Source organism: Aulonocara sp. 'chitande type north' Nkhata Bay, linkage group LG19, assembly GCF_057382095.1.
Source record: "Aulonocara sp. 'chitande type north' Nkhata Bay isolate Kocher_YH1m ecotype deep benthic linkage group LG19, A_spYH_male_GT1.1, whole genome shotgun sequence".
In the NCBI taxonomy this organism is placed as follows: Eukaryota; Metazoa; Chordata; class Actinopteri; order Cichliformes; family Cichlidae; genus Aulonocara; species Aulonocara sp. 'chitande type north' Nkhata Bay.
Window position 1 is genome coordinate 13,947,851 of NC_141362.1, and position 23,259 is coordinate 13,971,109.

The 23,259-nt window shown below is 41.7% G+C and overlaps 1 pseudogene; it reads left to right on the forward strand.

Annotated features, from left to right (window-relative positions):
* The first annotated feature begins 1,771 nt into the window (after positions 1 to 1,771).
* On the forward strand, positions 1,772 to 20,651 carry LOC147306686 (calpain-1 catalytic subunit-like; annotated as a pseudogene).
* The last annotated feature ends 2,608 nt before the right edge of the window (positions 20,652 to 23,259 follow it).

Consider the following 23,259-nt stretch of genomic DNA (forward strand, 5'->3'; position numbering starts at 1 on the left):
AAAGCTTTGTTAAGCAAGTAACATCACTATCTTTTACTGCACATGTACACAAGCAAATTACCTTTTCAGTTAACCGATGAAGTCAGTTTTTATGTGAGTAAATATTTTACTTATCATTATCAAAATAAATGCCAACTACCGGTACCATGGCAGTCCTGTAAGTGTAATCAGACTTACTCAAGGTTGTTCAAATATCTAAAACATTTTATATTTAGCAGACAACATACAACAACAGAGTTACATATTTGCACTGAAGTCAAGAAAACTTTTGGGTTATTCTTTCCTCTTGCTTGCTTTTCAGTATCAAGGATTATTCACTCACTGTAACGGTCATGAGAGCTGAAAATGTTTGGCTCTGCCTTCTGATTATTTTCATTCATGTGATGTTTTAATAAAAAACAGAAAGCTGTATACAGAACATTGCACCTGTACATTCAGAAGTGAAAGGGACTAACATGACTTGTGTTACGACCCAGTGATGTGTGTGTTGTGTTATGCCTCCCACGGGGGGGATGGCTGTGGGTATCTTTCCCCTTTTTCTCTCCTAGGAGGTGGAAACCTGGGCGTGGCTGCTGGGTATCCGGGTGGAGTCTCTGCCTGTCCTGTGTGGATCCTGTGTGGATAATTGATGGACCACCTCCGGTACTTAAGGACTTAACGACAGCCACCTGGAAGCTCTCCCCGAGCCTCCACCACTCGACCAAGAACCTGTGTGATGATCTATGTTAGTGCAGTGTAGAGTTTTGAGTGTATATCTGGTTGGGATGTCTACTTGGTTGTAAATAGTGTAAATAGTATATCTGGGTGGGATGGCTATTATGTTGTAAATAATTGTAAATAGATTGTCAAATAGTGATCACGGGTTGGTTCACCTGATATATCACTGTCACTGCCGCAGCCTTGTAGGCGTGAGAAGCCGTTTTTTTTTTTTAACACGTTTTCTCCTGTTTTTTCCCTTAGAAAGGTAGGTAAGCGACTTGTCTTTTGTTTGGCTTCTTTTTTATTTGGTGTAGGGAAGCGTAGGGATCGCTAGGGAGTTTTGTTTGTTGTTTTGGCATTGCTCACTGCCGACGAAAATAAACGGCTGCTTACCACTTGAACGGTATTGTTGTCGGTGTACTTACTTGGGTGGGGAGTGGGGGGGGGCTAACCCTCGTGTTGCGTTTTTTCACTCGCTTGGACTACAAACGTAACACTTGTGTGTAAACACCTATAAAACTAACCCTGCAGGTTCAAGGGTAATTCCAAGGAAAGTGGTGGAGTTTAAGTGAAATTTCCATAGTAAGGTAAGGAGGAGCCACAACCTTTCCTGGCTGATTTAGGGGATTGTGGGCATTATATAAGACTGAAGCCTGTCCACTCTTACCTGCAGACCTGCTCCGTATCTACTAAACAACATGCTTCCTCTTTCGTGACTCGTTCAGGTAAAATGTTTGTTTAACAATTTAAGGACTAATGACTCAAATCAAAGTTATTATAGTTTTTCTTTTTCTGTTTATTTTTAGTGTTAGGTTTTGTTTTGTTTTTATTAGTTTCATAGTAATAGTTCTTAAATATTCTTACTATATGGGCATTTCATTGATACTTTTTTTGTTGCAGTTATTTTCTTTTTCTTTTGAAAGAAAATAACCTAAACAATGTTTGCATTATTTATATATATTAATATATTATAATTTGAGCTGACATGTTTTTTTTGTACTGTGTCATTTATTATACTAATCTGTCAAATTTACATGCCAACTTCTTGAAAACAGAGACAAACACTGCAGCAATGCCTCCTCCTGGTGCATGCCTGAACATTATGGAGGCTCGTCACAAGCAGATGGGATATGGGAGCATCTCCAACCCTGAGAAGTTCTTTAACCAAGACTTCAAGAACCTGAAACAGTACTGTCTAACCAAAGGAGTAAGGTACCTCGATGACATGTTCCCCCCTGATGCAAAGTCTGTTGGCCAGGGGATACTGATGCCCTCCGACCTGGCCCACGTGAAGTGGCTAAGACCTGCGGTGAGTATTTAAAGATGTTTAAACTGCACATTAGACGCAGTATCACATTACTGCAAAGCAACATTTTTTTCCACCTTTGCCCTACCATATTTGAGATTGTGAAACTATAAATCTTCTCATGACTCAAGAAGTGAAATTTTGACTATAACAGTGCCCTCTAGTGGCTGTGAAAAAGAATTAAATCAATCCTTAAGGATTAAATAAAAGATATTCTATTAAAAATGCATTCTGTTATCCTAAACAACCTGATTAGTTAGTTTGTAATCTAGTTTAAAAATAACATGAAATATTCACATTCTGAAAAGAATCAAAGCCACAAGTTTACAAAATTATGATTATTCTTTCTTTTTCTGACTGACTTTTGATCATGAGCTTCTTTTCAGGATAATTATTCAGTTTATTTCATTTTCTGTTATATAAAAAAGTTGTGAATTAAGGGCCCTGGAAGAGTTTCATATTTCAAACTGAGACCCAAACCTCTCAAATTTCGGGCATACTCCCTGTTTTACAGCAAATTGCTCCTGATGCTGAATTTGTGGTTGATGGCGTCTCCAGATTTGACTTTGGTCAAGGTGTACTTGGTAGGGTCATTTCTTCACTCCTAATATTTACACTCTTGTATCTGCCTACAGTCCTGATTGTTCTTTTTTTGTTGTTGTTAAACAGGAAACTGCTGGTTTCTTGCATCAATCGGCGCACTGACTTTCCAGAATCACATTTTTGAACAAGTTGTTCCGCTCGACCAAAAAATCAAAGAGAACTACTGTGGCATTTTTCACTTCAGGGTAAACATCATTAAACTATCAGAATAGGAGAAGTAATTATTATCTTTAACTGTTTTTTTCCCCCACTAAACGAAAATTTAAAAGCTGTTTATTTCACAGAGTTTGGATTATTTTGTCTCTAATGATCAAATTTCATGAAACACAACAAGCTCACAAAACAATTGTATCTTTACTTTAGTTCTGGAGATTCGGGCGGTGGGTGGACGTCGTCATTGATGACAAGTTGCCGACGATCAATGGCAGACTAATCTTTGTTCACTCCAAAGATCCAAATGAGTTCTGGCCTGCTCTGCTGGAGAAAGCTTATGCCAAGTATGCAAAGAAACATATGATTTATCCGATATACAGTGAACAAGTTACATGTGGGGGATCTGTGAAAAATATTATCTACCTCTGTCAGGGTTTGTGGTTCCTACACCGACATGACTTCTGGAACTCCTTCAGAGGCTGTGATGGATTTCACCGGTGGCGTCCACATGTGCGTCCAGCTGTCGGACGCCAGTTCAGACGTGTGGGGGCTGATATGCAGAGCTGGCAAATCCAACACATTGATGAGCTGTGGTACACCTCAAGGGGTAAGCACAAATAAACAGAGTCAGAGCAGTAGCCGAGTGTGGCGAGAATAAGGCACAGCGGGACCATCTTGAATTTGAGCCATCTTTATTCAGCACTTCTCACCTCAACACACATCAACCCCTGAGTCCTGTGTTTTAACACGGCGGGCGTGATTGCGGATGTCCTGCAGGTGCGTCCGCACGGCACCGCAGACCACACCCCACCACATACCCCCACCACATACAACCCATCGCCCGATTGAGGCCGGGGAGCCATCTGGCCGAACCTACTCCCGCCCACCGGCCTCCAACCTGATGACAGGGCAGTGTCTCTTGCGGAGGCCGCCCACGCCTCCAGCAGCGACACTGGTCCGGCAGTTGAATACCTGGCGAACCGGCACGACCCTGCAGGCACAGCCGTGAGCACCTGCTCAAAGGCGGTTGGACACTCGTCCATTGTTCCAGGACAGCTTGCGTCTTGCTCTTGGCCCCAGTTCGTGCAGGTCCCCCTTACACGGGGACCTCTGTCTCCCTGCGTGGCTCCTCCATTGTCTCCGGCTGGAGCAGCTGCTCCACTGCTCCCGGCTGGACAGGACCCTCGTGCACCTGATTCCTCTCTGGCTGCAGCGGCTCCTCTACCACTCCCGGCTGGAGCAACCCCTCATGCAGTGGCTCCTCACCCAGCAGGCATGGACCCCCTCGCACCTCGTACACCTCCGGCTTGAGGGCCTCCTCCACCACTCCCGGCTGGAGCAGCCCTTCCCGCAGTGGCTCCTCTACCTCCAGTAGGTGTAGACACCTCGCGTGCCTTGTCTGCCGCATTCGGCTGGAGCAGCTCCTCCACTGCTCCTGGCAGTAGCAGCCCTTCACCCAGCCGCTTACTCTCCTCCGGCCGGCGCGGACTATTGCCTGCCTCGTCTACCGTCTACTGCTAAGGTGCCTAACGCGTACCTCTGCCACCTGCTCCTGCTGGATAGCCGCCAAGTCAGCCATCATCTGGGACAGCCCCTCCCTGCCCTGGCTCTGTTGTGCCGCGTCCTGGGTTTCGGCACCAGTGTGGTGAGAATAAGGCACGGTGGGACCACAGATCTTGAATTTTAGCCATCTTTATTCAGCACTTCTCGCCACAACACAAACCAACCCTTGAGTCGCCATGTTTTAACACGTCGGGCGTGATTGCGGATGCCCTGCAGGTGCGTCCGCACAGCCCAGCAGACAATGCCCCACCACACCGAGATGTCAGGCTATTGTGTACTCCACCCAAGGTAGCTGCTAGCTTCAGATAGATTGATTGGATGTTGCAACACATTGGAGAGCAGTAGGCAGTGGTTGTAATCGACCAGCAGGTGGTTGGTTCCAGTGCTTATTCCAAGCGCAGGTCGAACAGGCTATAACATATTCACGGGCGTCTCTGTCAAGTATTTAGATGTTTAGCTGATTGCAGATATGCCAGATTTTTGTGGTCTGTCCAAACAATAAATGGTTGAGCCATGCTCTCCAGCCAGTGCCTCCATTCCTCCGAAGTGAGCTTGATAGCCAATACTTCCTGGTCTCCCACATCATGATTTTGTTTTGCGGATGAGAGATGGTGAGATTTAAAATGTGTTGAGTGTTTTCCACTCAGACTGCACTTCATTATCAACTGATAAAACTGGTAACATATTCCACGAAAAATATAAAACTAAAGCAATGATGTAATGATAAGTTACAGTTATGGAGTAATCAACCAATACTGCAAAAATGCAACCCAAGTTAGCATGCACTTTGGGATGTGCTTAATTGGGAATGTAGATTCTGGAACTAGAAGACAGTTTTGACCTATTTGACTCTGAAAGTTGCAAAACTTTCAGAGTACATCGGACTACAAACACGCACATTACCAACTCCGGAAGACAATCAAAGCAGCCAAACGTGAGTACAGGGACAGGGTGGAGCAACAGTTTGACAACCCTCGGAGTATGTGGCAGGGACTAAACACGATCACAGACTTTAGAGGGAAAACCAGCACACTGCAGACCACGGCCTCTCTGTGTGAGGATCTAAACGTATTCTACGCTAGATTCGACACAGCGAACACCATGAGACCGGACAGTGTGCGCACCGTGGATGACGTCAGTGCGCACACTGTGTCTGAGGAGGATGTGCGGAGGTGCTTCAGGAAGGTGAACGCACGCAAAGCTACTGGTCCGGACGGGATTCCCGGCCGCGTCCTCAAGTCATGCGCGGCTCAGCTGGCTGGAGTGTTCACGCACATCTTCAACCTTTCCCTCTCTCTGTCTGTAGTCCCAGCCTGCTTCAAAATGGCCACCATCGTCCCTGTACCCAAATCCTCCACCATCTCCTCATTGAACGACTGGCGACCTGTAGCCCTGACCCCCATCGTAAGCAAATGCTTCGAGAAGCTGGTCAGGGACTTCATCTGCTCTGCACTACCCGACTCACTGGACCCTCTACAGTTCGCATACCGCCACAACAGGTCCACTGATGATGCCATAGCCCTGACACTACATACTGCCCTGTCACACCTGGAGAAGAGAGACACGTATGTGAGAATGCTGTTTGTAGATTACAGCTCAGCATTCAATACCATCGTTCCCTCGAAGCTGGATAGGAAACTGCAGGATCTAGGACTGAGCAGCTCCCTCTGCAGCTGGATCCTTAGCTTCCTGTCTGACAGACGCCAAGTGGTCAGACTGGGCAGCATCACCTCATCCCCCGTCACACTGAACACTGGTGCTCCACAGGGGTGTGTACTGAGCCCTCTCCTGTACTCACTCTACACCTACGACTGCACGGCCACTAACAACTCCAACATCATTGTGAAGTTTGCGGACGACACTACAGTGGTGGGTCTTATCACCAACAGTGATGAGACAGCTTACAGGGAGGAGGTCAGCGCCCTGACCCACTGGTGTCAAGACACCAGTGGGTCTTATCATGCTACTCTTTTGACAAGATGGCGCCTGTGATCGGCAATGCCGCTGTCAAACTCTGTGTTCTCCTGTTTTATGTTGCATTACCGATTTTGCTGCTGTCTGTGGATAAGATTACAGCTACCTATGTTTACGATCGCCACACTTTACTTCGGATTAAATCAACTATGGAATCTATGGATGAAACCTGGAAATATTTTCGAGGCTTCTCTCCACCCTCCGGGCGATCAGCTGTTGCCCATTACGTCCCTTGCTTGCCCGGGCCAGGGAAAAACCGGAGCCACCGTTCCCGGACAAATCACCGTCAGAGAAGACGAGGAAGGAGAGCGGGCATCCAAGTGAGATTACGGAAATATAAGAGTACCGCTGATTTAACGTCCTGCTTGGAGCTCTCAACATTGGATGTTTTTGCTAAGGCGGACCTCCAGCTAAATACACAGCTTCCCCGCTTGGGCTTCATCAGGACGCCGTGTCTGAGAACAGTCTTCCCAGACCATGTGAGTGACCGTCCTATTGTCCCACGGATTATACTAAACGGTAAAAAGCCCCGAGGAGTATGCAGTGCGAACCTGCACCAAGCCCCTCAGGGTGTAAACAGTGATGCTCCAGCACCGCCGATTAACATGGCTCTATTAAATTGCCGCTCGATCTCAAATAAGGCATTTGTTCTCAACGACCTTTTCATTAGGAATAATTTGGACTTTATGTTCCTAACTGAAACCTGGCAGCGGAATATGGAATTTGTCCATTTTAATGAACTGTGTCCAGCAGACTGTAAGTGCTTAACCACACCGCGTCTCTCAGGACGTGGTGGTGGGTTGGCAGTTATTTCTAGAAACTCCTTTTTCTGTCGGCTGGTAAAGACCCCCTCCTTTAACTCCTTTGAAATCCAGATGATGAAGATCAATAGGACTCACCCCTTCTATGTGATTTTAATCTATAGGCCACCGGGACTAGCTAGGAGTTTCTTGGTGGAGTTTGGGGATTTTCTATCCTCCACCATTAAGCTGGAAAGAATTCTTCTGCTGGGGGATTTTAATCTTCATGTTGATGACAGTTCATGTCACGCTGCTTCGGATTTTCTCACTCTCTTAGACTCTTTTAACCTTGTCCAACATGTGACTGGGCCAACACACAGTGGTGGCCACACCCTGGACCTGATATTATCACTGGGTTTGGATATTGGCCCAGTCCATTGCAGAGACATTTTTATTAGTGATCATAAATACCTTTTATTTGACCTTTCTTTTACTTATGACACTCTACCCTCTGTTTATGAGAAGCGTTCACGATTAATTAACGACTCAGCGGTAGAAGAATTTATGGAATTGTTTGATAACAATTTATCTGAAACAGATGATATAGATCAGCAGATGGCCTCCTTCAATTCACAATGTCAAAAAATTCTAGATAAAGTGGCTCCTCTTAAAATCAGGAAAGGCAGTACTGTTAAATGCCCGCCCTGGTTTACAGAAGCTATCCGCAGCTTTAGGCGAATATGCCGAAAAACCGAGCGCCTGTGGAAAATCACAAAACTCGAGGTTCACAAGCTCCATTTAAAAGAACTATTATCTACCTTTAATGACATGGTGACAGACTCAAGAGCCACTTACTTCTCTCAACTACTTGCAGTAGGAAAAAGAAATCCGAAAGTTGTCTTTGATACAGTGAGTAGCATCGTCTCCCCCCCAACGCCATGTATACCTGTCTTTTCAGATAAAGACTGTAATGAATTTTTAAAATTTTTTCAAGATAAGATTAGTTGCCTAAGAGGTAACATAACTCCCTCAGGTAACCCCACCAACTATGATCGTCCACACTCCATAATTATGGAATCTTTCCTCCCAGTTTCTTTAGAGGATTTATTGGAAACACTGACTCAATTGAATCCTTCAACGAGTTTAGCTGATGTCTTACCTACTCATCTATTTTGTAAAGTTTTTGAGACCATCGGGCCCTCTGTGGTCACGCTGATAAACCATTCATTGCTATCTGGCTCTGTCCCCAGGTGCTTTAAACAGGGGGTTATTCAACCTCTGCTGAAAAAGCCTAACCTGGATCCAACACTTCAGTCAAGCTACAGGCCCATCTCAAAACTTCCTTTTATCTCTAAAATCTTAGAAAAAGTTGTTTGGCTACAAGTAAAGAAAGCGCTGGAGAAGCATAACGTTCTTGATAAATTCCAATCGGGTTTTAGAAAGTTACACTCTACAGAAATAGCTCTGCTGAAAGTCACAAATGACCTCTTGATGGCTGCAGACAGGGGTGATTGCTCAGTCCTGGTTCTTCTGGACCTTAGTTCAGCCTTTGATACCGTTGACCATCAGATCTTAATCCATCGCTTAAATTGCATGGTAGGGATATCTGGATCTGTCCTAAAGTGGTTCACCTCATTTCTGGAAGATAGGACGCTTCTAGTTTCAGTGGGAAACTTCCAATCAGACGTGGCGAAGTTCCTATGTGGAGTTCCACAAGGTTCGGTTTTAAGCCCCCTGTTATTTTCACTATATATTCTTCCCTTAGGCCGGATCATTAGCGGTTTCAAAAATATTTCTTATCATTTGTATGCAGACGACATCCAATTATACATTTCTTTTAAATCTTGGGAATTAGACAAGCTATCCACTCTTATGGACTGTCTTAAGGAAATTAATCTTTGGATGACAAACAATTTCCTGCAACTGAACGCAGATAAGACAGAGTGCTTAATCCTTGCCCCAGAGAATATCAAGCCCCAAATTAGTCAACATCTGGGTGCTTTTTCATCGACGATAAAAGCCACTGCTCGGAATCTTGGGATAATTTTTGACCAATCTTTGTCCTTTGACGTTCATATTAAATCCGTGACCCGTTCCTGCTTTTTCCACTTAAGAAATATTGCCAAACTCAGGACTATTGTCTCCACAACCGAACTGGAGATGCTTGTCCACACCTTTATTTCCTCCCGGCTAGACTATTGTAATGCACTTTTCTCCTGTGTATCTAAGGCCTCACTAAATCTGCTCCAAGCGGTTCAAAATGCTGCAGCAAGGCTTTTAACCCACAGCAATAAATTTTCCCATATCACTCCTATACTAAAATCCTTGCATTGGCTTCCGATTGGGTATAGATATAAGTTTAAAATCCTCACCTTTACGTTTATGTCTCTACAAGGTGAGGCCCCCATCTATATCTCGGAGCTTCTCAAACCCTATTCTCCAAAGCGAACTCTTAGATCCACTGATAGTGGTCGTCTATCTATTCCACGGACTCGTCTGAAAACAAAGGGGGATCACGCTTTTCAAACCCTGGTTCCAATACTGTGGAACGGTTTACCCTCCTCACTACGCACCATCGACACGGTGGCCTCTTTTAAAAAACAGCTTAAAACTCATCTGTTTAGACAGGCATTTGGGTAATATGTTGTCTTATTTTATATTTATATTGTACTATTGCCTGTTTGATATGCTTTTATATTTCTTCTAATATTGTTCGTTTGACATGTTTTTATGTGAAGCACTTTGTAACAGCGTTTTTGTCTTAAAAAGTGCTATATAAATAAATTTTACTTACTTACTTACTTACAACCATCTCACCCTCAACGTCGCAAAGACAAAGGAGTTGATAGTGGACTTCCGGAGGTGCAGAGAAGTACACACCCCCATCACCATCAGCGGCGCTGCTGTGGAGAGAGTGAGCAGCTTCCGGTTCCTTGGCGTACACCTGGCTGAGGATCTTACATGGTCAGTACACACAAACAAAACAGTGAAGAAGGCGCAGCAGCGCCTCTTCTTTCTCAGGAGACTGAAAAGATTCGGCATGAGTCCCTGCATCCTCAGGACCTTCTATCACTGTGCCATTGAGAGCATCCTCACTGGATGCATCACCACCTGGTATGGCAACAGCACCGCCTTCTCATGGAAAGATGAGAATGCTAAATCATGGAGATGAAGATGGTGAATATACTTGAACACAAGCATCTTGTGATGTGGATTTTTTTTGTATGCATACATGAACTGAGAATGATGTACATAGATTATACCCATCATTTTCATGGCAAAAGCCTTTTTTTAATTTTAGAAGAAATATTTTTTTTGTAACTTTGGTCTCCCGCATCTGTGAATCCTTATATTGAGGGTGACTTGAGTTGATAGCTAGACTCTCCAGCGAGTAGTGCGGTGCTCTGAACGGATAATTGGAGGTGAGCTTCCCTCCCTCCAAGACATCTACAGGAAGCGGTGCCTGAGGAAAGCGGGGAGGATCATCAAGGACTCCAGTCACCCCAGCCATAAACTGTTCAGACTGCTTCCATCAGGAAGGAGGTTCTGCAGCATCCGGTCCCGAACCAGCAGACTGAGAGACAGCTTCTTCCACCAGGCCATCAGACTGCTGAACACTTCATAGACACCTCAGCTTCACTACTGGAACTTTAACATTATGCACTCCATACTGTACAGTAACGCCACTGTTTTGCACATGTCTCACTCTGTATATTTTATTTTATATATTTTTATTTATTGTTTACTCTATTTAATTTGTAAAATATGTGTACACACACACACACACACACACACACACACACACACACACACACACGTAGAAAAATATTTAGTATACACATCCAGAAATGCATATACTATTATATATTGTACATATATTTATTAGTTTCAGATGTAGCCATTCTTGTATTTTGCTTGTTTACATTATTGTATTTTGCACAACTCTGTTGCTTGTGAAGCTCGCACACAAGAATTTCACTCACATGTGCTGTACCAATGTACCTGCACATGTGATGTGACAATAAAAGTGATTTGATTTGATTTGATTTGAACTTTTTTGTTAATTGACTGCCAGAAGTAGCTTTATGAAGACAAATAAGTGTGTCGCAAAATGTTGAAATTTGCTTTAAATCAACATAACGAAAAATTTTGCAGTCACTTTTTCCTAATGATATTATTGTATCAGAAGTCTTTGGTCATTGTAAAAAATAAAAATAATGTTCTTTGGTTGTAGGAAACATCTGCTAACACAGTTTTGCCAAATGGACTGGTCCAAGGGCACGCCTACACTGTAACAGGGGTTAAAGAGGTAAAGAATTATACAGTAATCACAGTTATTATTGGAAGTGAATCTACAGTAATAACATTTCCCACAGTATGCAGTTTAGGAAGAATTACAGCAAAAACAGGTTCCTGACATATTGGACAAATATGTTAAAGGGGAGATTTAAAAACCTTTGAGCATACATTTAAATACCATAACAACTGATTTTTCTGTTGCCTGCTGCCAGCTTATTAGCCAAGGAAAAGTTGTGAAGCTGATCCGTTTGTGGAACCCCTGGGGCAAAGGAGAGTGGGAAGGAGACTGGAGTGATTGGTAAGCAGTAATCAGCTTTGGTACTGTTTCATGAAGACATGATGGATAAAATTACATGTTGTAAAAATGTTGACATCTGCATTGTGTACTTGCTGCTCTAAAAGTGACTCAGTTACTCAAGTAGTTCTGGTCTTTAAGGGAAATTTAGTCTGAACTGTTTCTTCCAGTTACTGCTTAAACAAACCGGTGTAATATTTAGTTTAAAATGCAGGTGAAAGTACAACCTTTTAACCTATATTGAGTGTTGGGACTAACGCGTTACAGTAACTACGTTATTATTGTGGTAACGAGCACGGTAACTAGTTATTATGCCAAAATCAGGATTCAATCGTTACTGGGATTTAGATAGGGTCGTTATTCGTTACTTCTTGCGGTGGCTATCGTGGAGCTTCCACAGATTCAGTAACATTAGCAAGTGGAGGAGGCCAGCAGGTGGATGGGGGAAAGGGGAAGCAGGTGAAGCAGAGACCAGAGGCGGCCGACGGTCGGAGTGTCAGGTGAACTGAACTTCAGGTAAGAAGTTATGACCTGCAGTCTCTCTGGGTGAGATATAAACCAAGTTTAGGGGTAGTTTATTTTCGTTATGCGACTTTTTCATTCTGGGTACTAGCTAGCATGACAGAGTTTCTATATAGCTGGGTGGGTGCTATGATGTTACTGATGTTGAACTTTATTTTGTTCATAAGGTTAATTATTAGTGTTGCCAACCGTCCCATGAAAAACGGAATTGTCTTGTATTCAGAGAAAATATCAAGCGTTTCGTATCGAGGTGAAAAGGGACACAGTTTGTCCCGGACTTCAGCTAGAATGAAAAAGACACAAAGCTGGAGTTATTCTGTGTCTTTGCTGCACAGCTGCCTCTTCTTCTCTCATTCTCACCCCTCCCTCTCCTGTTGCTACTTCAATCATGAAACTGATCAATGATCAGCTGATCGGATTTTCTCTCTCGTTTGTTTATCGCTCACTTTGCGCCGAAAGAGGAAACCAGCGGATGTCGCGCTAAACAACAGCAGCACGTTTAAGCTTGATCAGCTGTTGTTAGAATACTTAGATGCTTTCTAGTATCAGCTGATGTTTGCTGGAGCCACAGCTGTAAAAGCTGCTGGTCATGATATCGGTTTGGGTATGTGGTGAGAGGGAAACATGAAGATGAAACCAGGAGATGTCTTTACTGAATCATCAGAGCTGAACAGGTGATGGAGAAACAGGTTTACCTTTTAGGTGACATGAATGAGTTGAAGGGAAGTTATGAACTGTTTCTGAGAGACAAATAACCCCAGGATCCTTTTTTACGTAGCTGACGGCTGGCAACTGCAGGGGCGGGTCTAGCTAAGTTTTGCCGGGGGGGCCATGTTGGGCATTAACAGGGAGAGGGGGGCACAAAGAAATACTTTTCTTTCTTATTCTCATTTAAAATATCTAGCTTTTAATGAATAATTATCTCAATCTTACAACAAACAATTGATAGATTGATACATATATACCATCAAAACAGTGTATATCATTGTCACAACAGCGTTTGTTTTCATTCAAAGGCTTTATGATTTTTCCTATAATGGCGGCCGCTCTCTAGTCAAAATGCCTGGGCTGATTTTTTGTCCCAGTCCAGCCCTGTATGCAGCTCATCTGCAGTCTGGTGTTACCTACATCTTCCTATTCAGAAGGCAGAATTTCCGAGTTCTGAGTACAATCAAAGCACCACGACTGCAGTTTTTGTGTTGGATGTAAGAAGCGCACATGACGCTGTGACGTAGGCTAGAATCATGGGGGTGCTCAACGACGGCCCAGGCGTTGGATTTCTCTCGTGGAAATATGCACATTATTTTTTCCTTTCTGTTGGAAGGTAGCACAGTGCACTTGTGGAAAGTAAGCAAGCTAGAAGACTGGCAAAGTTATGGAAGCAACACATTAACAAGAGAATTCTGAGTAAAACCAAAGTTACTTTCCCTAGTAACTAGTTACTTTGAAAGTAACGAGTAACTTGAAGTAACAGAGTTACTTTTGATAGAAGTAACTATTAATGTAACTAAGTTACTAATTTAAAGTAACTTACCAAACACTGCCTATATTTGCTTAGGGAATATTTTTTCTTCAATACATGCAACTCTAGATAAAAATTAACAACATAATGTGTCATCTCTTACCTAAAATACTGTCTTTAAGGTCCCACTGAGTTCTCAAGACCGCCAAAAGTGCCTTTCAGTGGCTGATGATGGAGAGTTTTGGTAAGCAAATTTCGTCAAAAGAAAACTACAACCTCTGGCGGTATTATATTAATACCACCAGAAGTTGTAGTTTTCTCTTTTTTTGCTTTATTTACTCTGTACTATGTTATAAGCTTAGAGTTTTATACTTTGACATCACATCTAAATAAATTAGGAATGAGAATCTACCTGATTTTATTAACAGGATGGCATTTGAAGATCTCTGTAAGTTCTACACAGATCTTGACATCTGTGGCCTGAAACCAGACTTCATAGATGGAAAATCCTCTGCTCAGTGGAAGACCTCTGTGTACGAGGGTCGGTGGGTTGCTGGAACTACTGCTGGAGGCTGCATAAATAACAGAGGTAATTATATAGCATATACTGGAATATAGGTGTTTAAATGTTCTGTTGTACATTAAAACAATATTAATGTTTTGCTATAATACAGAAAAACATTTGCAAGAAAATAAGATTTTACAGAAACATGCAGAAACTGATTGTCACTGAGCTCTGACAAATAAGGGGAATGAGGGAAAGGGCCAGCGCCACATACAGCAAAAACATAATGTTTTAATCTTCAATTCATGTAAATAAAACATATTTTTCCCTCTATGTCCTCCAGACACTTTCTGGACAAATCCACAGTATCGAATTAAGGTCGTAGGTGAAAACTCTGAGTCCAATGGGGAGAAAAACATCCTAGTGTCTCTCATGCAAAAGCCTGACAAGAGGAACAGACGCCTGGTGTAGAACCTCCACATTGGTTTTTCTGTATATTTAGTAAGTATTTCTCTGTCTCTATCTATCATACATATGGAAAGAAAATGCATGCAAAAGAGAACATAAACTAACTATGGTGAAAATAAAATCCATGTTGAAGTTGACATTTTCAGAGCATGAAAATGTATTTAACCATTGTCAGAATTTGTATCGTAATGTGGAAACAACAATAATAATGTGGCATTTAAATGCAGAAAATGACAGATCAAAAATTAACTACAACATAAAAATTATTTGTGGGCTAGAAAACATTTTGTTAGCAAGCCAAGCTTTAATATGCTGTCCAAACATTCATACAGTGGCTGTGCACATGTTGAAATAACTAACTAATGACTAACTGAATTATTATTTATTCCCAACATGAATGAAATTCCTGACGTCCTTCAAGGTGACCAAAGACGTAAGAAGCTAATTTATTCTATTTCATGTTTATAATACACATACAGTGGCTTGCAAAAGTATTCGGCCCCCTTGAACTTTCCCACATTTTGTCACATTACAGCCACAAACATGAATCAATTTTATTAGAATTCCACGTGAAAGACCAACACAAAGTGGTGTACACGTGAGAAGGGGAACGAAAATCATACATGATTCCAAACATTTTTTACAAATAAATAACTGCAAAGTGCGGTGTGCGTAATTATTCAGCCCCCTTTGGTCTGAGTGCAGTCAGTTGCCCATAGACATTGCCTGATGAGTGCTAATGACTAAACAGAGTGCACCTGTGTGTAATCTAATGTCAGTACAAATACAGCTGCTCTGTGACGGCCTCAGAGGTTGTCTAAGAGAATATTGGGAGCAACAACACCATGAAGTCCAAAGAACACACCAGACAGGTCAGGGATGAAGTTATTGAGAAATTTAAAGCAGGCTTAGGCTACAAAAAGATTTCCCAAGCCTTGAACATCACACGGAGCACTGTTCAAGCAATCATTCAGAAATGGAAGGAGTATGGCACAACTGTAAACCTACCAAGACAAGGCCGTCCACCTAAACTCACAGGCCGAACAAGGAGAGCGCTGATCAGAAATGCAGCCAAGAGGCCCATGGTGACTCTGGACGAGCTGCAGAGATCTACAGCTCAGGTGGGGGAATCTGTCCATAGGAAAACTATTAGTCGTGCACTGCACAAAGTTGGTCTTTGCATAAAGAGTGGCAAGAAGAAAGCCATTGTTAACAGAAACCATAAGAAGACTTGTTTGCAGTTTGCCACAAGCCATGTGGGGGACACAGCAAACATGTGGAAGAAGCTGCTCTGGTCAGATGAGACCAAAATGGAACTTTTTGGCCAAAATGCAAAACGCTGTGTGTGGCGGAAAACTAACACTGCACATCACTCTGAACACACCATCCCCACTGTCAAATATGGTGGTGGCAGCATCATGCTCTGGGGGTGCTTCTCTTCAGCAGGGACAGGGAAGCTGGTCAGAGTTGATGGGAAGATGGATGGAGCCAAATACAGGGCAATCTTGGAAGAAAACCTCTTGGAGTCTGCATAAGACTTGAGACTGGGGCGGAGGTTCACCTTCCAGCAGGACAACGACCCTAAACATAAAGCCAGGGCAACAATGGACTGGTTTAAAACAAAACATATCCATGTGTTAGAATGGCCCAGTCAAAGTCCAGATCTAAATCCAATCCAGAATCTGTGGCAAGATCTGAAAACTGCTGTTCACAAACGCTGTCCATCTAATCTGACTGAGCTGGAGCTGTTTTGCAAAGAAGAATGGGCAAGGATTTCAGTCTGTAGATGTCTGTGAAGGTTCTCAGTCATCCAGATCATCGTAATCTAAGGAGCTTGGAAAGAAAAGCGTCTGGGCTTCTTTAAGTTGCTTGAAGACGTTTCACCTCTCATCCAAGAAGCTTCTTCAGTTCTAAGGTCAAATGGTGGAGAGTCCCAGATTTAAACCCAGTAGGAGTATCCCCCCAAAAGAGGGACAAAAGGTCCCCCTGATGATCCTCTACCTAATCACATGAGCCAAGGCTCCCTTGGCTCCCTCTATTGGGGGGATACTCCCACTGGGTTTAAATCTGGGACTCTCCACCATTTGACCTTAGAACTGAAGAAGCTTCTTGGATGAGAGGTGAAACGTCTTTAAGCAACTTAAAGAAGTCCAGACGCTTTTCTTTCCAAGCTCCTTAGATTTCAGTCTCTAGATGTGCGAAGCTGGTAGAGACAGACCCTAAAACACTGGCAGCTGTAATTGCAGCAAAAGGTGGTTCTACAAAGTATTAACTCAGGGGGCTGAATAATTACGCACACCCCACTTTGCAGTTATTTATTTGTAAAAAATGTTTGGAATCATGTATGATTTTCGTTCCACTTCTCACGTGTACACCACTTTGAATTGGTCTTTCACGTGGAATTCCAATAAAATTGATCATGTTTGTGGCTGTAATGTGACAAAATGTGGGAAAGTTCAAGGGGGCCGAATACTGTTGCAAGCCACTGTATGGTGATGTGAAAAAGAAAGTACACTGTCTTTCACTATTAAGGTTTTATGTATCAGGAAACACTGCTATGTTGTAAGATTGTTTAAATCAAAAACAATGCATGATATAACACACTGTGTAATTATTTATGTAACAAAGGCCAAGCCAAATAAGAGGTGTGTGGAAAAACTAAGTACACCCCATGGTTCAATAAGCTGTAGAACCAGCTTTAGCAGCAATAACGTGAAAGAACATTGTTGCTGCAATTCATTGAGGTTTGTCTGCATTTGTTTATGCTCAACTCTCTCGAGGTCCCGCCACAGTGTTTCAATTTGTTGTACGCCAACTGTTGGTGTTCATTTGTGATTGTATTTATCTCATTTTACAGCTAATTTATGTGCTGATACATAAAACCTTCAAGTTGACATGTCTGTACGCACTTCAGAAACTTCTTCAAATGAAATTGGGGAGCTGAAATATCACTTTGAATAATTTCAGTACAAAACGCAAAGTGGGAAGTTTCCAGCAATGTTCTTCAACACCCATCTGCCTGTTGCTCGGAGAGATAAATACATGAATGCTCGTGAGGTGATAGAGTTCCTTATGCTGAAGCTTGGTGAATACCTGATTGTGCCATCCACCTTCAAACCCAACGAGACAGCCTCCTTCATCCTCACCATCCACTCAAGAGAAGAGACGTGTTGCTAGTATGCTCACCCTCGATGTCTGAAGATATGACATAAAAAAAAGTTTTGAAACAAAATTTGCATTTGACACATTACAATTGATTTCTATGAAAGTAATGCATATTGGTCTCCCCACAGTGAGAATTCAAATTCAAATGAGCAAAGATATGAGCCAGTTGAAAAGGTTTGTAACAAATCATTTAATTGTGTCCGTGTTATTTTGCTGTTCATGTGTTATTAATGTGAACTGTTGACTCGTCAGGTCACAAAAGTAAAAAACCATCAGGATGAAGAAAACAAGAAAACATTCTTCCGTCAATACTCTGACAAGGTAATTAAAAAAGATCTTTTTGCTAATAATATTAGCCGCATTACTGCAATATTACAAGTTTATATAGCATTATGTGTCTAACGTCTGTGTAATGTATCATGTAGTAAACCAAATCAATTAATGTTTCAGTATGAAGAAGTGGATGCTGAGCAGCTCCAGAGGCTTCTAAATGAAAACATCCTGAAAGGTTTGGCCTTTAAAAAGTCTGTCAAGCTCAATTTAAATTTACTGGGCCACCTACACATGGCTGTTTGGCCATGGGAACCCATTCCATGAAGCTCCTTGTGCACAGTTTTTGTGCTGATGTTATTGCCAGAGGAGGTTTGGAGCCCTGTAAATACTTTTGTTCATATAGCGTAGTTTCCAGGTCTGACCCGTCCAATTTATAAATCAGTATTATTTCCTGTAAGCCTTCATCGGACTCTGGCAAACTCTGGTTTATGAGACTATGACTCTAACTTATTAATACAAAATTAACTGTGGTCCACATGAGTGTAAACATCAGTAAGGGTGTGCAAGACCCTCAGTTTCTTAATCGCCATGGCTACTTCGACATGCAGTCTATGACTCTGAATACTGTGGATGACAATTGTGCTACACTGTCTTTGCTAATTCAACTCTGTTTTATTTAGGAGAAATGAAATCTGGAGGGTTCAGCCTTGATGCCTGTCGCAGCATGGTGGCTCTAATTGATGTATCCTGTTATAATACATGTGATACTAGAAAAAGCAGATTAAGAAACTTTGTAGTTTGCCTTTCTGAGCTGTTGAAAAGTAACAATGAATCTTTGTAGGTACATAACAGAAGAATAGTCTATGTGTAAGCAAACCTGAGTGGTCTTCTGTTGATATAACCAGCATTACTCATCTGAAAGACCAGACTAAGATTTGTCCCTTTGCTACCTTAATGTGGGTTTTAAAAGACATCAATCACAGGCAAACTAAACAGTGAGGAATTTGTCCGTCTGTGGAACAAGGTCACCAAGTACAAGGTAAAGGGAAAAAAACAGTCTTAAAACATATATCACTACATCTGCTATAGATGTGAAGATTTTCCCTGATCACAGTTTCTTTTTTTTTTCTTCTCTTATCAGGAGACTTTCTTCCTCACCGACGTTTCAAAAACAGGAACGCTGTCACTGAGTGAGCTGAGGAACGCATTTGTAGCTTCAGGTATATCAGACAAGGATTCAGTATATTTAATATAAATGTAATATGTTCAAATATAAATAGTATGAACAAAAAAAAATTTCTGTGCTTCATACTGCAACACTGAATCACATTAAATTATGTAATAAAATTCTAGATTATAGTTTAACTGCATAAATTATCATTAGAAAAAATACAAGAATTATAGTATAGTATTGTATAATTAATATATATTCATTATATAGATGATATTGTAAACGTCACAGTAAACATGTTAATGTTTGTACAAAAATTATCATCATAAAGTTACAAGCACACAAACCACTTCCTGGTGCATTTGGATGAGGGGAAATGAGGGTTTCTAATATCTGCAAATACCTGCCCCCCTTGTCCTTATTATCTGGTTAGGCAAAATATACCTTTATCTGTGACTTCTGCTTTATTTGCATCAGCCAGACAGGACAGGTTCAACCAGAGAACCTCCCTCCCTGTACACTACCCATCCCATGAAACAACCAAAGCCCTGAATAGCTCCTTTGGAGCTGGATGAGATTGTTTTCCAAACATATTTAAAGCCTGATGGCAAGATTAGATGATCCCGAGTCCAGCTGTTGGCCCACATCCTACTTACTTACTCTTGATGTCAGGTCATCCTTATGACTTTGCACATGGCTGAATATTGTGACTACTGTCTGTCATCCTCACAAATGGCATGGGATTTCATACCAGCTTAATAATGCAATTAGATAGATGGATAGATAAGCAAACTCCTCCTGAAGTCTGACTGTGTGTGTTCTTCAGGAATGAAGGTTTCAGATGACATGCTCAGTCTGATGGCTCTGCGCTATGGCGCCTCCTCTGGACACATGGCACTGGAGTGCTTCATCAGTCTCATGATTCGCTTGGACTGCATGAAGAGTAAGTGAAGCCGAGAAGAAATAACAACAGTAGATGTGTAGATAGCTGAAAATAAATCTCATGCAGTGAGAATGAAAAGTTTTTTCAGTTGAAAACATCTTTCTCGCTTCTAAGATTTGATTAAGGTTCATGATTTGTACAGTTTAAACTCAAAGTTGTGTTCTTCAACAGAAATCTTCAAACAGTTGTCTGATGGAAAATCCATTAATCTCAAGGAGTCAGAGGTAATAAAGTCACTTTAGTGCTGACAGAGCAAACGAATAAATAAATATAAATATTTATACAAAGAAAATGCATTCGTTTAAATGGTGATACTTAAATGTTATTAATAAATAATCTCTGTCTTATTTTCAGTGGATGTACGTTTCCATGTACACTTAAGCCAGCTGAAAGACAGATGCACGTTTCATCTGGAAAACACAAGAAGATATTTCAAAAACTTGTTTTCTGTGAATTAGCTATAACACTTTATTACTTTGAAACAACTAAACACAATAATGTGAAACTATAACAAACACTATCATTTAAAGCTGTAAACCATATGCCTCTCTGCATATTATGTCAATGACTGAATAACTGCTTTTTATTTATAAATAGTATTGCAAACTTGTCAATCTGTGTTTGAATTAGAGATGGCACGATACCACTTTTGTATGTCCAATACCGATACCGATATCATAAATTTGGATATCTGCTGATACCGATATGAATCCGATATAGTGTATTTTTTAATCAATAAAACTGTTTTAATATCTTGCTGTGTTTTGTACAAGTTCATACTGAAGTTTTAAAAAAATAAATAAATAAAGCTATTCTGTTAAACCTGTATGCAAAAAATACACTGCACCCAAAATATTTCATAGTTCAGCAAAACTGATCAATCTAATAAACTTAAACCTACTCCATCCTCCTTATTCTGGTATTTTAAAGAGCACTTAGCGGAAATATTAAGCAACCTAACTACGGTAATAGGGTTGCCAACTCCCAGCAAAAAAAAAAAAAAAAAAAGGGAAGCACCCCCACCCTCCACCTCATGATGCTTAACATCTTTCTTCAACAAATTTGCAGACTGCACAGATGGAACCTTCCCAAAGGAAAAAAGTAGCTTCCTAGGGTATATTAGACTTAATAGTTACTATATACAGTAATGGATTTTATACATTTTACATCAGATTAAAACTTTGGGTGTAAGATTCAGATAGTTATTTATTAAAAGCTAGACATTTTAACTGAGAATAAGAAAGAAAAGTATGTTTTTGTGCCCCCCTTTTCCTGTTAATGCCCTATCGGCCCACCTGGCTAAATTTTGCTACACCCGCCCCTGCAGAAGAGGCAGGGCTTAATATGGGAATGCTGTACAAACATTCAGAGATGAATTTACACACTTGCTTTACTTCTCTCTGGGATAACTTTCTTGGAGATGAAATGCTGGTTTGGTAGCGAGGCTCCAAACACTCAACCAGACCACCGAGAGGTCTCGCACGCCATAGCCACTCTATCACGTCACGCATACTGCTCGACGTGCTAAGGTTATGAGCTGAGTTACGTGATATTTAATGGATCGGATTACATTTTTGATTTCTCTCCGATTTCTCTCTGATATCCGATCCAGTAATTTAGGTCAGTATTGGACTGATACCAATACGTAATATCAGATCGGTCCATCTCTAATTTTAATAGAAACAAAATACAGAAGTTAGTGAATGACATGGGACTACTGTATGAATCAAAAATGAATGAAGTGGATGGGAAATTAAACTGATAAGTAAATAAATTTTAAAAAATCTCGGAAAATGGAAATTCAAAGAAAATTAAAGCTGCAAGCAGCGTTATGAGGGCCCTCGCACCCCCGGCGCGTCGAGCCACGCCCAACACCTAAAACCAGCACCTCCGATCTGATGTCACATTGATGGAATTCATGCATTTAACCACCAGCTAACATTTCAACTCATTCATTCATGATTAGTTAGTCGTTCCACTAGGTGGCGCTCTAACCATTATGTACAAATGGCATAACAAACACTTCCAAGCTCGAGTCTCATCACACCTGAGACGTTTGGGAGAGATTGGACATTGTGTTTTTGAGTGACAGCAGATTACTGCTTTTTGGCGAGTGATTCAAACTCTAAGTGCCGCCATAACCACCCCGTTTCCCTGGACGTAAAAAGCTTCGCAATTTAACATCACAAAGGTCTTTAGATTCCACACACTGGAGATTGGTTCAATATGATGAAATCCCTTGGAGGAGTTCGTCAAAGAACGGTGCCTGGAAAGTGGGGAAAATGTTGCCAAAATTGCACATTCATTTTAAAATGGCTGACTTCCTGTTGGATTTGGGATATTGCTCCAAGAGACTTTTTTGTACATCTTGATATCTCCTATAAGCCTACCAGGTTTCAGATTCATACATAAAACACAGAGCTGGGGCTGTGGTTTTGAAACTTTGTAGGGGGCGCTGTGGAGCCATTTTGGGATATTCAATGAAAATGATCACATAACAACAAAGCCTTCGTCACATTGGAGGTGTGTGCCAAATTTCAAGCCTCTATAAACTTGCCAAGACCCTCAAAAGCCACTTCATCTTTCATCGTGAACAGCGTTGCCACCAGGGTGCGCCGTTCAGTTTAAAGTCACAATTTTTGCACTGAAGCATCACGAGGGACTGATGGTGATATTCACCGCTTTTGAGGTGGCCACGATGAACCTGTGAAGATCAGTACAACAAAATTAAAGCCATGACATTTCCTGTTGCCACTAGGTGGCGCTGTCCGTATTTCTGACAATGGGCACATCAATCTGTTCAGGGCGGGTCTGACATCATGCCTGTAAAGTCTGGTACTGATCAGACTGGATTTCATTGAGTTATACTAATTTGTTTCTTCATGGCGTGACATCAAAGTTCGCCATGCTGCTGGGGTCACACCCTTTCGCGAAAACTCACAGTTTTCACTGTAACCCAAGACCAACTCCTTAAGGCTTTCCTGGAGAAATTTGAGGCTGCAGATGTCACCCATTACTATACTGTACCCCAAAGTGTAAAACATGACATTTCCTGTTCCCACTAGGTGGCGCTGTCCTTGAGGTCAAATATGGCAGTTGAAATATGTTCAGGGGTGGA